We start from the raw sequence: 14,080 nt of genomic DNA, 5'->3' as shown, positions 1-14,080 counted from the left end.
TCAGTCCACATACAGTACCGAAAAACACTTACCCACACACAGTACCGAAAAACACTTACCCACACACTAAAATAAATCACTTAATACTAAACCCAATCGTATACCACAACCCAGAAATAAATCACATTAACACCAACATAAGCAAAAACGCTAAAATATGCAATATATAAGTTGTGTGGTAACCGTCGTCCACAGACTCCACACACTGGCAACAGTCCTTGTAGCCAATTGCCACAACTTCCAGGCAAACAATAACTAGAGTCAATTCGACTGTCCATTCACATTATCGGTGTTCATCATCATTGTCATCATCATCATCATCATAAGGAATAAATCTATTTCCAACCGGGTCGTCAACGCTCAAAATTCTATGTAAATATATATCCGCTGTCTACTCCTAGGTTCATATTATACGGTCCAGGTCGTCATCAATCTATCAAAAATTCAAGTCTCTCCAAAGGAGTCTAGAGGAGCCTAAAGGAGGAATTACGGCCTGCAATAAAAAAGAAAAAAAACGCTTACGAAAACTCCTAACTAACTAAACTATCGCACTATAATCAAAGGTAAACAATAAACTTCCTATCATTCATGAACGCGCCTAACAAAAATAAATAAAACAGTACTTACTCAGAATATAAAAAAAAGCTTCACAGCCGGCTTTCGAAGAGCAAAAAAAATCACAACCGACTCCTTCTACAGTCAAAGATCCAAATGCTTTCGCCCAAGACATTCATCACTGCCCTATCCTAGCTAAAAATGTAAACAAACAACCTCAAATATACCGACAGAGTTTCCAACAACAACCAATCATTCGCTAACTACCCTTGTTCTTCGGCGCGCACCGCGGACACACAAACACACGCACACATACTCTCTCGCGCACGTGCGATCTAGCAAAACTAAAGCAAATGAAATTCTCTCTCTCTCTCTCTGACAAAACTAAAGCAAATAAACACTTTCTCTCTCTCTCTCTCTCTCTCTCTCACAAAACTAAGCAAATAAACACTTTCTCTCTCTTGCGGTTTGACAAAACTTAAAGTAAATAAACACACACACTCACTCTCTCTCTCTCTCTCTCTCTCTCTCTCTCTCTCTCTCTCTCTCTCTCCCTCATTAATGACAAGGCTAAAGCAAATAAAATGTCTCGATTTAACAATACTAAAACAACTCTCTCTCTCTCTCTCTCTCTCTCTCTCTCTCTCTCTCTCTCTCTCTCTCGATTTGGCAAAACAAAAAAGATAAATTAAAATAAAATTAATCCTCCACAATAAGCTAGGCGCCATCCCCCTTGAAGAGGTGGAGTTTTGGCCTAGCATCGAAGCATACCCGGACTGTTACATCCGTCTCAAGTCCGAGCCAATTTCCAAGGAGGAAACCGAGCCTAAAGAGGTCATTGTCTTTGAGCACGCAAAGGCTCAAGCTCTTCTGTCCGGCTGCCTCAAGAGCAAGGGCTACACCAAGTTCAAGGTGCCGGCCCTTAGCAAGAAACACCCGTCCTTTCTTGCTTCTGCCACCATGGTCTTCCCCTTCGCTGAGAAATCCCTGTTGGCAGTGTTGAAGGCAGTGGAGGAAGGGAAACCCTGCCCTACACTGGAAGAATGTAGGCCCCTCTCCCTCCCTCTCGACGACAAAAACTGGAAAGACATCCAGTTACCTTTCTCCCTAGGAAAGTTTGAGGCTGACATCGCTGGACGGCAGTTCAACGAAAACCTCCCCAAGCTCTCTGAATACCTTCTGGGTCGGGAGCTGGACACGAAGGAGAGGCTGGCTGCCTCCCTCTCTCTTCAGGTCCAAATGGAGACGATGGCCGGGGACACTCGGACCCCAGACTTCTACATGGTCTTGGCTAAGACCCATCTTGCCACCCTGACAAAGGATTTCTATAGCTTCATCAGGGCCCGGAGACCTTGTAGAAAATTCGTGTTTGCGGATGCCACCGTCAAACACGAACCCCGCAAACTGATTTCCTCCAACATTTGGGGGAAAGACCTCTTCCCTAACGACCTTGTGAAAGAGATCGTTGACAGAGCTGCCACGGAGAACCGGAACCTTCTCCACAAGTGGGGCATGTCGAAGAAGAGGAAATCTTCTCAGGATGAGGGCCCCCAAACTAAGAAGAAGGCCAATAAGCCCAGACCGCAGCAGCGTCAGGCTAAGCGCTAGTTTCCGGCACCCGCTGCTCCCCAGTTGGTGCCTCAGCCCCAACAAACCTTTCAGCTGGTCCCCCAGCCGGTGGTGGCTCAGTCACCAGTCTTCACTCCAGCCTATGAAAGACAGTCGACTACCTTTCGTCCCAAAGGTAGAGGCTCCGGCAAAGACTCCTCCCGACCTCCATCCAGAGGGAGAGGAGGAAGGGGAGCAGGCGGCCGAGGTGGTAAACCCTCGGGAGCTCAGAAGCAATGAAATGCTTCCGGTGGGAGGAAGACTCCGCCTCTTCCAGGATCGTTGGACCTTCGATCCTTGGGCTCAGAGCATCATCAAGAATGGACTCGGGTGGAGCTGGGTAACACCACCTCCATCCTTCCACCAATTCTTCCAACACTCCACCCCAGTCCTGGAAGAGTACGTCCAAGAACTCTTGAACAAGAAGGTGATCAAGAGGGTAAAGTCCACCAAGTTCCAAGGAAGACTATTCTGTGTTCCCAAGATGGACTCCGACAAACTCAGAGTCATTCTGGACTTGTCCCATCTCAACAAGTTCATAGAGAACAACAAATTCAAAATGCTGACTCTTCAGCACAGAAAAGCCCTGCTGCCTCCAAAGGCTTACACAGTCTCAATAGACATAGCGGACGCCTACTGGCACATTCCAATGAATCGCCAGGCCTCCTCCTACCTAGGATTCAGGCCTCAAAGAAGGCAGTACACCTTCAGAGCCATGCCCTTCGGACTCAACATAGCCCCAAGGATCTTCACGAAGCTCGCACAAACGATCGTCCAACAGCTACGCTTACAAGGCGTCCAGGTGATGGCTTACCTGGACGATTGGCTGGTTTGGGCGGCATCCTCAGAAGAATGCTTGCAAGCTTCCAGAATGGTGACCCAATTCCTGGAACATCTGGGTTTCAAGATCAACACCAAAAAGTCTCGACTTTCTCCAGCTCAGAAGTTCCAATGGGTAGGAATCCATTGGAACCTTCAGTCACACCGTCTTTCCATCCCTCTGAAGAAAAGGAAGGAAATAGCGGGATCTGTCAAGAGACTCCTAAAATTTAAACGGATTTCAAGACGAGAACAAGAACGGGGGCTCTGCTCCCCCCAGTTCGCTTCAGTGACAGACCCAGTGCTACGAGCACAGCTAAAGGATGCATCGGGAGTCTAGAGAAGATACGCATCCATCGCTCGAAGAGATCTCAAGAGACCTCTGCCAACCAGGCTTCGTTCCCTCTTAAAGCCAGGGTTGTAGGCAAAGAACCTGAAACAATCAGTACCTCTTCAACTACCTCCTCCATTGGTCATTATCCACATGGATTCATCGCTAGAAGGATGGGGGGTTCACTCCCATCAACTGCAAGTTCAAGGAACATGGTCTCCCCTATTCATGACGTTTCACATCAACATCTTGTAGGCCATGGCGGTCCTTCTTACTCTAAAGAGGCTGTCTCCACGTCCCTCAGTCCACATCCGTCAGACTCTGGACAGCGATGTTGTGGTCAGATGTCTGAACCGTCAGGGCTCAAGATCGCCCCAACTCAACCAAGTGTTGCTACCCTTCTTTCGCTTGGCGGACAAGAAAAGATGGCACCTTTCAGCAGTTCACCTACAAGGATTCCGCAACGTGACTGCGGATGCTCTATCCAGGACAACCCCGATAAAGTCAGAATGGTCCCTAGATGCAGACTCATTCTCCTTCATCTCCCAACAAGTCTCGGAACTGCAGATCGACCTCTTCGCGACGAGCGACAACAAACAACTTCCTCGTTACGTGGCTCCATACGAGGATCCCCGAGCGGAAGCGGTGGATTGGAACAGATGGTCCAAGATTTACCTGTTCCCTCCACCCAACCTTCTGCTGAAAGTCCTCACCAAGCTGAGAACCTTCCAAGGAACAGCAGCCCTAGTGGCACCCAAGTGGCCCCGGAGCAACTGGTTCCCATTAATCCTGGAGTTACAACCCAAGCTAATTCCCCTGCCGGACCCAGTTCTCTCCCAGCAAGTTCAGAAGTCGACTGTCTTTGCTTCATCAAGGAAAACCCGAGACCTACGTCTCATGATTTTCTCTCCCTAGCCGTCAAGAAGAGGTTTGGGATCTCGAAGAAAAGCTTAGACTTCTTAGAGGAATACAAAACAAAATCTACCAGAAAGCAATACGAGTCATTCTGGAAGAAGTGGGTGTCCTTTGTCAAGGCTAAAAATCCTACAGAAATCTCTATAGACTTTTGTCTGTCCTTCTTTATTCACCTTCATGGACAGGGCTTGGCAGCCAACACGATTTCTACATGCAAATCGGCCTTGACAAGACCATGACTTTATGCCTTCCAGATAGACCTGCCTGATGACATCTTTAACAAGCTGCCAAAGGCATGTGCTAGACTCAGACCCGCACCCCCACCGAGACCCCTCTCCTGGTCCCTTGACAAGGTGCTCCATTTAGCCTCAAGTTTGGACAACGAGTCTTGCCCTCTGAAAGATTTGACTCAAAAAGTGATTTTCCTATTCGCTCTCGCCTCGAGAGCCCGAGTCAGTGAAATTGTGGCATTGTCAAGAGAAGAGGGCCAGATACAGTTCGCTGAAACAGGCGAGCTTACCCTCTTTCCTGACCCAACGTTTCTCGCCAAGAACGAGCTACCCACCAAAAGGTGGGGCCCCTGGAGAATCTGCCCTCTGAAGGAAGATGTCTCTCTATGTCAAGTGGAGAGTCTAAAGGAAAGTCGCCTCTTCCCTGAATTTCTTCCAGTCGATGGACTTCGAAAGTCTTCGCTCATTCACAGGCTGGAAGACTTCCAGAGTGTTTTTCAAACACTATGCGAAGCAGGTGCACAAGCTTAAACGTTATGTGGTTGCGGCAGGTAGTGTACTAAAACCTGGTCCTTAGTGTTGCGTAGAACAGTGAGTTATTCGGGACTCTAACTCTATGGGTGCCTGTGTTGACCCTAGTGCGTAACATAGTGATTTTAGGGGCCACCTTGTGACACTAAGGACTGTTCTTATACAAAAGGTGAAGTCACATAGACAGAAACACGTGTGCCACATGTTTTTAACATGAAGTGTATATAAGACTTTCTAGAAAGACTTTATAGTTCCTTTGGAACTAATGTGTGTAATGGCAAGTTTTCCTTTTCAGATTCCACACCCATTTCTATTGATGTCTTAAGTCTATTTTGCTAGTTGCATTCCATTACAATTTATTGCCTAATTGTATGTTAATTCTTATTTATCTAAATAAAATAGAATTGGTTTACCTGTGCGTCTTATTTCGCCCTCACAATGCAAATAAAAACAATGTTAGAGAATTTTTATTTACCTACCATTATTTATGTAATGGTATGAACAATGTTATCATATTGTTCTTTATTGATACAAACTCATCTAGACCAAGGTAATTTGTTCCAACATGATTGTACTTACCTTCTTCTATCTGACCCTGGGACCGCCAGGTATCTCCGAGACTAGGTGAGTTCCTCTATCAAGTAACTTCAAGATGTTCCTTACGTCCAAAGAGGACTTCCCTGCCATGGGGGCAGGAAGCGGTAACATGGTATATGCTTATCTGTAGTGACGTAACGGAAATGTCACAGGTCTCTATGGTCATCAGACCAAAGGAATATTGTTTAGAAGTCGAAGGCACTACAAAATGGAAAAATCCTCAGAGTGAAAACTATTCGGGGTTAAGATTGCCATGTGTCGTATCAAGAAATACATCCCCTGATATTGCGCGATATCCTTAAGAAAACTTTTAAGGATACTCGCGCCAGGAGTTAGAATTCTGGAGACCTATGGTCAATTCTCTGGGAGTATCACTGTAGCCAAATATCCCTGAGAAAGCTGCCTAAAGGAACCTTCCATCAGGATGACATGGCCATCTCACCCAAAAATAGATTTTTCGCTTTGCTTCAAAATCTGTTTTATGACGTGCGACAGCGGTCTCAAGATGGCCTCCTTCGGAGATGGCAGTGCTCTGCTTAACACACCTAAATTATGTTAATTTAACAGTGAGAAGGGAGCTGTAAATTATTCACAGGAAAGATTAAATACTCAACTTTCCAGAGGCTGAAGTTACTGGAGATTGCATGATAATGTTTTAGAAAACAGTAACAACACCGAGAGAAATGTGGGAGAGCACCTAGCTTAAATGCTACGTTCAAGGGAATAATGGGCCATAGTAGTACAGGGAGGGGGTCCACCAGGTACCTTGATAACGGCTCCCCTTCGTTTGCCACTCTTCCCCCTCAAAGAGTAAAATCTATTCTGGGTAAGATTGCTATGTGTCGTATCAAAAAATACGTCTCCTGATATTATGCGATATCCTTAAAGATATATTAAGGATACTTGCGCCAGGAGTTAGAATTCTGGAGACCTATGGTTAATTCTTTGGGAGTATCACTGCTGCAAAATATCCCTCAGAAAGCTACCTTAAGGAACCTTTCATCAGGATGACATGGCTGAGCCCAAAAATATATACATAACCAGGATGTTCATATATGCAGGCTAGATTCCTTCACACGATACATTATTATCATTTTGTTTTGGTTATGAAAATAAAAAGCAAAAAATGTATCTGAGTCTTCTTTTATGCTCAGAAACAAAATAAAAGATTCCAGAGCCTTTCTATTTTTCCTTAAATCGATACCTTGTTAGTATGATTTCCAAAGAACAACCAGGTAATCTCGAAAGAAGTTTCCCTCGTGTTCCTACGGATATCCAAACTTTGAATCCTTATAGTCAAAGTCGACAATTTCCCTGCAGGGGGCAGGAAGCCCTAAGTTAGTTCTAAACTTGGTGGATATGACAAATAACGGTAATGTTATATACAAAGGTCTAGAAGACCATATAAGGAACTCTTTCAAAGTAAAAGCACTTGTACAAACCCACAGATATAGTACTTTCAAGTTAATTCTCTGGTATGCTTCCATCAGGACGACATGGCCGAGCCCAAAAAACAGATTTTGAGCAAAGCGAAAAATCTATTTTTGGGTTAGATAGCCATGTTGTCCTGATGGACCCACCCTTCTTTCTTAAAGTGACCCCACCCGAAACTACTCTATCTGCGGCTATTCCTGCTTAAATGCAAGGAACGATGGGCCATAGTAGTACAGGGTACCTTGATAACGGCTCCCCTTTCGTTCGCCACTCTTCCCCCTCAAAGAGTTAGATCTATTCGTAGTGAAGATTGCTATGTATCGTATCAAAAAATACGTCCCCTGATTTTATGCGATATCCTTAAAGATATATTAAGGATACTCGCGCCAGGAGTTAGAATTCTGGAGACCTTTGGTTAATTCTCTGGGAGTATCACTGTAGCAAATATCCCTTAGAAAGCTACCTAAAGGAACCTTCCATCAGGACGACATGGATATCTCCCCCAAAAATAGATTTTTCGCTTTGCTCAAAATCCGTTTTGTACCAAGTTTGAACTTGTAAATATCTGCTGATTCAGTTTCAGGTGCAGTATTTGATTGGCTTGGTCACAGCCTAAATAGAGCTTACAGAATAATATACAGCATTAAGCCTTTTGAAAGAATGCTGGTAACATTTTCTCTTTTTTTGAAAGTAATACTGGATGATTCTACTTGTTTCTTGTACTGTAGTGATGTTATGAAAGTTAGCGGGAAGGAAGAATTGAAAGCCAGTCTGCTCGTTTTGGAATATGATGCCATACAATCATTCAGAAGTTCTAATGTACGGAGATAGCTTTTTTTGGTTTAATATAAGTATAGTAATAAGGTAAAAAAAAACAGATTTTGAGCAAAGCAAAAAATCTATTTTTGGGTGATATGGCCATGTCATCCTGATGGAAGGTTCCTGTAGGTGGCTTTCTAAGGGATATTTGGCTACAGTTATACTCCCAGAGAATTGAGCACAGGTATCCAGAATTCTAACTCCTGGAGCGAGTATCCCCATAATATCAGGGGACGTATTTCTTTATACGACACATAGCAATCTTCACCCCGAATTGAGTTTTCTCTTTGAGGAGGAAGAGTGGCGAAATTGAAGGGGAGCTGTTATCAAGGTTACCCGGTGGATCCCCTCCCGGTACCACCCCGGCGAACTATTCCTTGTTGCAATTAAGCATGGATAGCCGCAGATAGAGTAGTTTCGGGTGGGGACTTTGTTACATAGATGCATACTTCTCTTTAGAAAGGAGGGAAGGTCCATTAGGACGACATGGCCATATCACCCAAAAATAGATATTTTGCTTTGCTCAAAATCCGTTTTTTGGGCTCAGCCATGTCGTCCTGATGGAAGTTTACCAGAGAATTACTTGAAAGTACTATATCTGTGGGTTTTTATAAGTGCCTTTACCTTGACTCAGTTTCTTATATGGTCTCCCAGACCAAATTTATATATGACATTACCGTTGTTTGTCATATCCACTAAGTTTGGATTAACTTAGGGCTTCCTGCCCCCTGCAGGGAATATGTCGATACGGACTATAAAGCGTCAAGGTTGTATTCGTAGGAACAAGGTGGAACTTTAGCTATTACCAGGTTGTTCTTACAGAGGTATATTATCAAGTATTTTTATTTTTAGGAAAAATAAAAGACTGGAAATTTTATTCGATTTCTTGTAGGGCGAATAAGACGCAAATATATTTCTTGTATTTATTTGTATAGACAAAAATAAATACAACAACAAATGTATTATAAATAGAATCTTTTACATAATCATCATCTTCAAGGTATATATATATATATATATATATATATATATATATATATATATATATATATATTATATATATATATATATATATATATATATATATATATATTATATATATATATATATATATATATATATATATATATATATATATATATATTTGTAACCTGTAAGGGAAGAAATATATATTAGTAAATCACAGGTGCCACTCAGTATTGTGAAATTATTAGATTGATTTCACTTAGATGTTGGATATGTTTTAACACTGTGTACAAATGTTCACACAGCACTGGTGTTATTGGTTAGATTCTACACCTATATAGGACAGTCCAAGAATCACCATACGGATTCTCATTAAAAGGTATTGCACTCAAAGTTTCTAATACCTGTTCACCTTTTACACTGTTAAGTGCCAAACAGTTCACTGTTCGTAGCAGTACTGGACGACAGGTTTTATAACACTACCTGCCGCCACCATAAAGTGTTTTATTTCATGCACTTGCTTCATGTAATGTTTATAAAATACTCTAGAGGATTTCCAACCAGTATATGAGCGGAGTCTATCTAAGTCCATATACTGAAAGAAGTTCAGCGAGGAAGCAATTTTTCTAGGATCGTGACCTGCGGGCGTACTGTCGGGATCTACTCTGCGAATAAAGTAGGTAATTTTGCCCTCAATTGTTTTAGGGATAAGTTTGATCCTGATGTTTCGCCTATGAAGAGCTGTCCTTCCTTGAAGTCTAAAGTTCTTTGAAGATAGACCTTAAGACACTCTACTGGACATAGAGAGACATCTTCCTTAAGAGGGCAGATTCTCCAAGGACCCCACTTCTTGGTGGGAAGCTCGTTTTTGGCGAGAAAGGCAGGATCGGGAAAAAGATTCAGCTTTCCCTCTTCTGTGAACTGAATATGGCCCTCGTTTCTAGATAGGGCCACTATTTCACTAACTCTGAGGCTATAGCGAACAAGAATATCACTTTCTGTGTTAGATCCTTCAGGGAACAATCTTCGTTGTTCAAGTTCGAAGCTTGGTGCAAGACTTTGTCCAAGGACCATGATATGGCTTTGGAGGGGTTGCTGGGTTAAGTCTAGCGCATGCTTTTGGAATCTTATTGAAGATTTCGTTCGACAGCTCCACCTGGAAGGCTTAAAGAAGAGGTCTAGTCAAAGCCGACTTACACGTAGTTATCGTGGTGGAAGCCAGGCCATGCTCATGAAGGTGGATGAAGAAGGACAGGCAGAAGTCTAGTGAGATTTCTGCCGGCCTGTTTGACTTGGCAAAGGAGACCCACTTCTTCCAAGACGATTCATATTGTCTTCTGGTTGACTTTGACTTGTATTCTTCTATAAAGTCGATCTTGTCTTTTGAGATCCCGAACCTTTTCTTGGCTGCTAAGGCGAGAAAATCATGAGATATAGGTTTTGGGTTCTCAATGATGAAGTGTAGACAGTCGACTTCTGAACCAGTTGGGATAGAACTGGGTTCGGTAGAGGAAACGGCCTCAGCCTCAGTTCTATCACTAGAGGGAACCAATTGCTCTTGGGCCTTTTGGGGGCCACTACTGCTGCTGTCCCCTTGAAGGATCTCAGCTTGTTGAGGACCTTCAGCAGGAGATTTATTGGAGGGAACAGATAGATATGATTCCATCTGTTCCAATCGAGGGACATGGCATCCATCGCTTCTGCCCGAGGGTCTTCGTATGGAGCTACATGTCGAGGTAGTTTCTTGTTGTCGCTCATTGCAAAGAGGTCGATCTGCAGTTCTGGGACTTTTTCCAAGATGAAGGAGAATGAGTGTACGTCTAGGGACCATTCTGACTCTATCGGCTTTCGCTTGGATAGAGCGACGGCCGTCACATTGCGGAACCCTTGTAGGTGAACTGCTGGTAAGTGCTATCTTTTCTTTCTTGCCAAGCGAAAGATGGCCAACATCACGTGATTGATGTAGGGCGATCTCGAGCCTTGTCGGTTCAGACATTTCACTATCACCTCGCTGTCCAAGACCAACTTGACGTGGGCTGATCTGTGAGGGGATAGTTTCTTCAACGTCAGGAAGACTGCCATGGCCTCCAGAATGTTGATGTGAAAGGTCTTGAACTGGTGTGACCAGTTCCCTTGTACTTTCCTTTGATGGGAATGACCTCCCCATCTTTCCGGTGAGGCATCCGTGTGGATGACTACTGACGGTTGAGGTGGTTGTAAGGGAATTGTCCTTGCTAGGTTCTTGACCTTCGACCACGGCCTTAGAAGCGATTGCAGTAAGGTCGGTGTCGATCTCTGTTGATCTCTTTGAGCATTTGATGCTTATCTTCAACAGACTCCTGATGCATCCTTCAGTTGTGCTCTCAGCACTGTCTGTTATAATGATAGTTATGCTGATGATAATAATGATATTAATAATAGTATGATAATAATAATAATAATAATAATAATAGTTATGATGATAATAATAATAATTATAATAATAGTAATAATAATGATAATAACAATAATAATGATAGTTATGATGTTAATAATAATAATAATAATAATAATAATTGTCGGGAATTTCGACCTGATCAGTCAAAATTCCCGCCATTTGACTCCGCCTACGACTACGTCAAATTGGAGGGAGAGGAGAAAACTCGCGGGCGAATGAATGTAGTTCAAGACGGGAATGTTTAGAACCAAAAAGAGAAACCGCCTGGTAGGAAGGCGTTGAGACTAATGAAATCAATTACTAGTAATTTAAGATTAGGAAAAATAACGTCATTCTATTGTAACATGATAAAAAAATCCAATCTAGAAATTTAGGTTCAGGACAAATCGCGCCAAAAAAGTGACGTCGGAAGTTGCAAGGCTTGCTCGCCCTCTTTGATCCGACGTCCCCAATCACAGTAAGTCCTATCTAATTGTTCTCTCTCCCCACGCCTATTGTACCCAGGTCGGTTTCCGTGTAGGTCTTGATAGAGTTGTTGTAAAGTTTTTATCTGTTAATATTTTGTCGATCCTTGTGCCAGGGGATCAGTGATATTGTGTAAAGCACGTCTAAGGGTCTCGATAAGGGTTTTATCGAGAGAACTTTATAAATGTTCAATTAATTTTGTTGATATCTTGAGTCCGAAGTGGACATAGTTTTTTTTCGGTCACATGTTCTTGTATGTCAAGTAAAGGTTAATTTTCATGTTTCTTTCGTATTAGATTATTATTTTTATAATAAAACTTGTTAAATTATAGCCATTTTCTATTTACTCCCCCGATGGTTTTGTGAAGTTTGTCCCTCAGACATAGTGATCTGCCCAGTACATCGGGCTATTTGGTATAAACCGGTGAAATTTCGCCACATTAATAATGATAATAATAATAATAACAATAATAAGGATAAAAGAAGAAGGGGAAAACATTTCCAACAATACAAGCGACTGATAATAATAATAATAATAATAATAATAATAATAATAATTTACGAAAAAACGTTTGCAACAATATGAGCAGCTGATACCACTACTACTACTACTACTATTACTATTACTATTACTATTACTACTACTACTACTACTAATAATAATAATTATAATAATAATAATACTGGGCAAGAAAACGTTAACAACAAGATGAGCTGCTAATAATAATAAAATAATAATAAAAATAATAATAATAATACAAGAAATAAGTATTTCCAACAATATGAGCTACTGATAATAATGATAATAAAATTAATAATAATAATAAGAGAAGGGAAAACGTTTTTAACAATATGAGGTACTGATGATAGTAATAATAATAATAAAAATAATAGTGATAATAACAATAATAATAGTAATAATAATAGTAGTAATAATAATGATGATAATAATAAAAAAAGGAGAAAATGTTTCCAAACATATGAGCTACTGATAATGATAATCAAAATAATAATAATAATAATAATGATTATAGTAATAATAATAGTAGTAACAATAATAATAATAAGATAAGAAAAAAGTATTTCCAAACATATGAGCTACTGATAATAATAATAAAATAATAAAAATAATGATAATAGTAATAATAATAAAATGATAAAAATAATAATAATAGTAATAATAATATTGACAATAATAATAATATTGACAATAATAATAATAATAATAGACAAAAAAAAAAAAAAACGTTTATTACAATTTGAGCTACTGAAAATAATAATTGACAAAAAAAAATGTTTGCAACAATATGACCAGATGGTACTAATAATAAATATAATGATATTAATAATAATAACAATAGTAATACTAATAATAGTAATAGACAAGAAAGGTTTTGAGCGAGATGAGCTACTACTATTACAACTAATAATAATAATAAAAAAAATAATAATGAAATAATATCAATAGACGAAAAAAACGTTTGCAACAATATGAGCTAATAATAATAATAATAATTGCAATGATAATAATAGAAATAATAATAAAAATAAGAATAACTATGATAATAGCCTATAAGTGTGTGTGTGTGTGTGTAGATTGCCTTACCTTATGTAAGAGAATAATAATAGAGGACAAAACGTTTGAAACAATATGAGCTGATTATGATAATAGTAATAATAGACGAAAAGAAACGTATGCAATAATATAAGCTACTGATAATAATAATAATAGACGTAAAAACGTTTGCAACAATATAGGTTACTGATAATAATAGACGAAAAAACGTTTGCAACAATATGAGCTACTGATAATAAAAAGACGAAAAAACGTTTGCAGCAATATGAGCTACTAATAATAATAATGATAGTTATAAGGATGATAATAATAATGATAGTTATTATGATGATAATAATAGACTAAAATAGGTTTGCAACAATATGAGCAACTGTTAATAATAATGATAGTTATGATAATAATAATTGACGAAAAAACGTTTGCAACAATATGAACAGCTGATACTACTACTATTACTAATAATGATAATGGACAAGAAAAGTTTTGCAACAAGGTGAGCTACTGATGATAATAATGATAATAATAATGATAAAAATGATAATAATAATACGAATAAAAGACGAAAAAAGTATTTCCAACAATATGAGCTACTGATAATAATAAAAAATACTAATAATGGACGAAAGAACGTTTGCAAAAATATGAGCTACTGATGATAATAATCATAATAATAATAATAATAAAAATAGTAATAATGATAATAACTACAATAATAATAATGATAATAAAGGAGAAAAAATTATTTCCAAACATATGAGCAGCTGATAATATTGATAATAAAAATAATAATAATGATA

The sequence above is a fragment of the Palaemon carinicauda genome, chromosome 15 (genome assembly GCF_036898095.1).
Source record: "Palaemon carinicauda isolate YSFRI2023 chromosome 15, ASM3689809v2, whole genome shotgun sequence".
NCBI lineage: Eukaryota > Metazoa > Arthropoda > Malacostraca > Decapoda > Palaemonidae > Palaemon > Palaemon carinicauda.
This window is presented reverse-complemented; position numbering follows the sequence as displayed.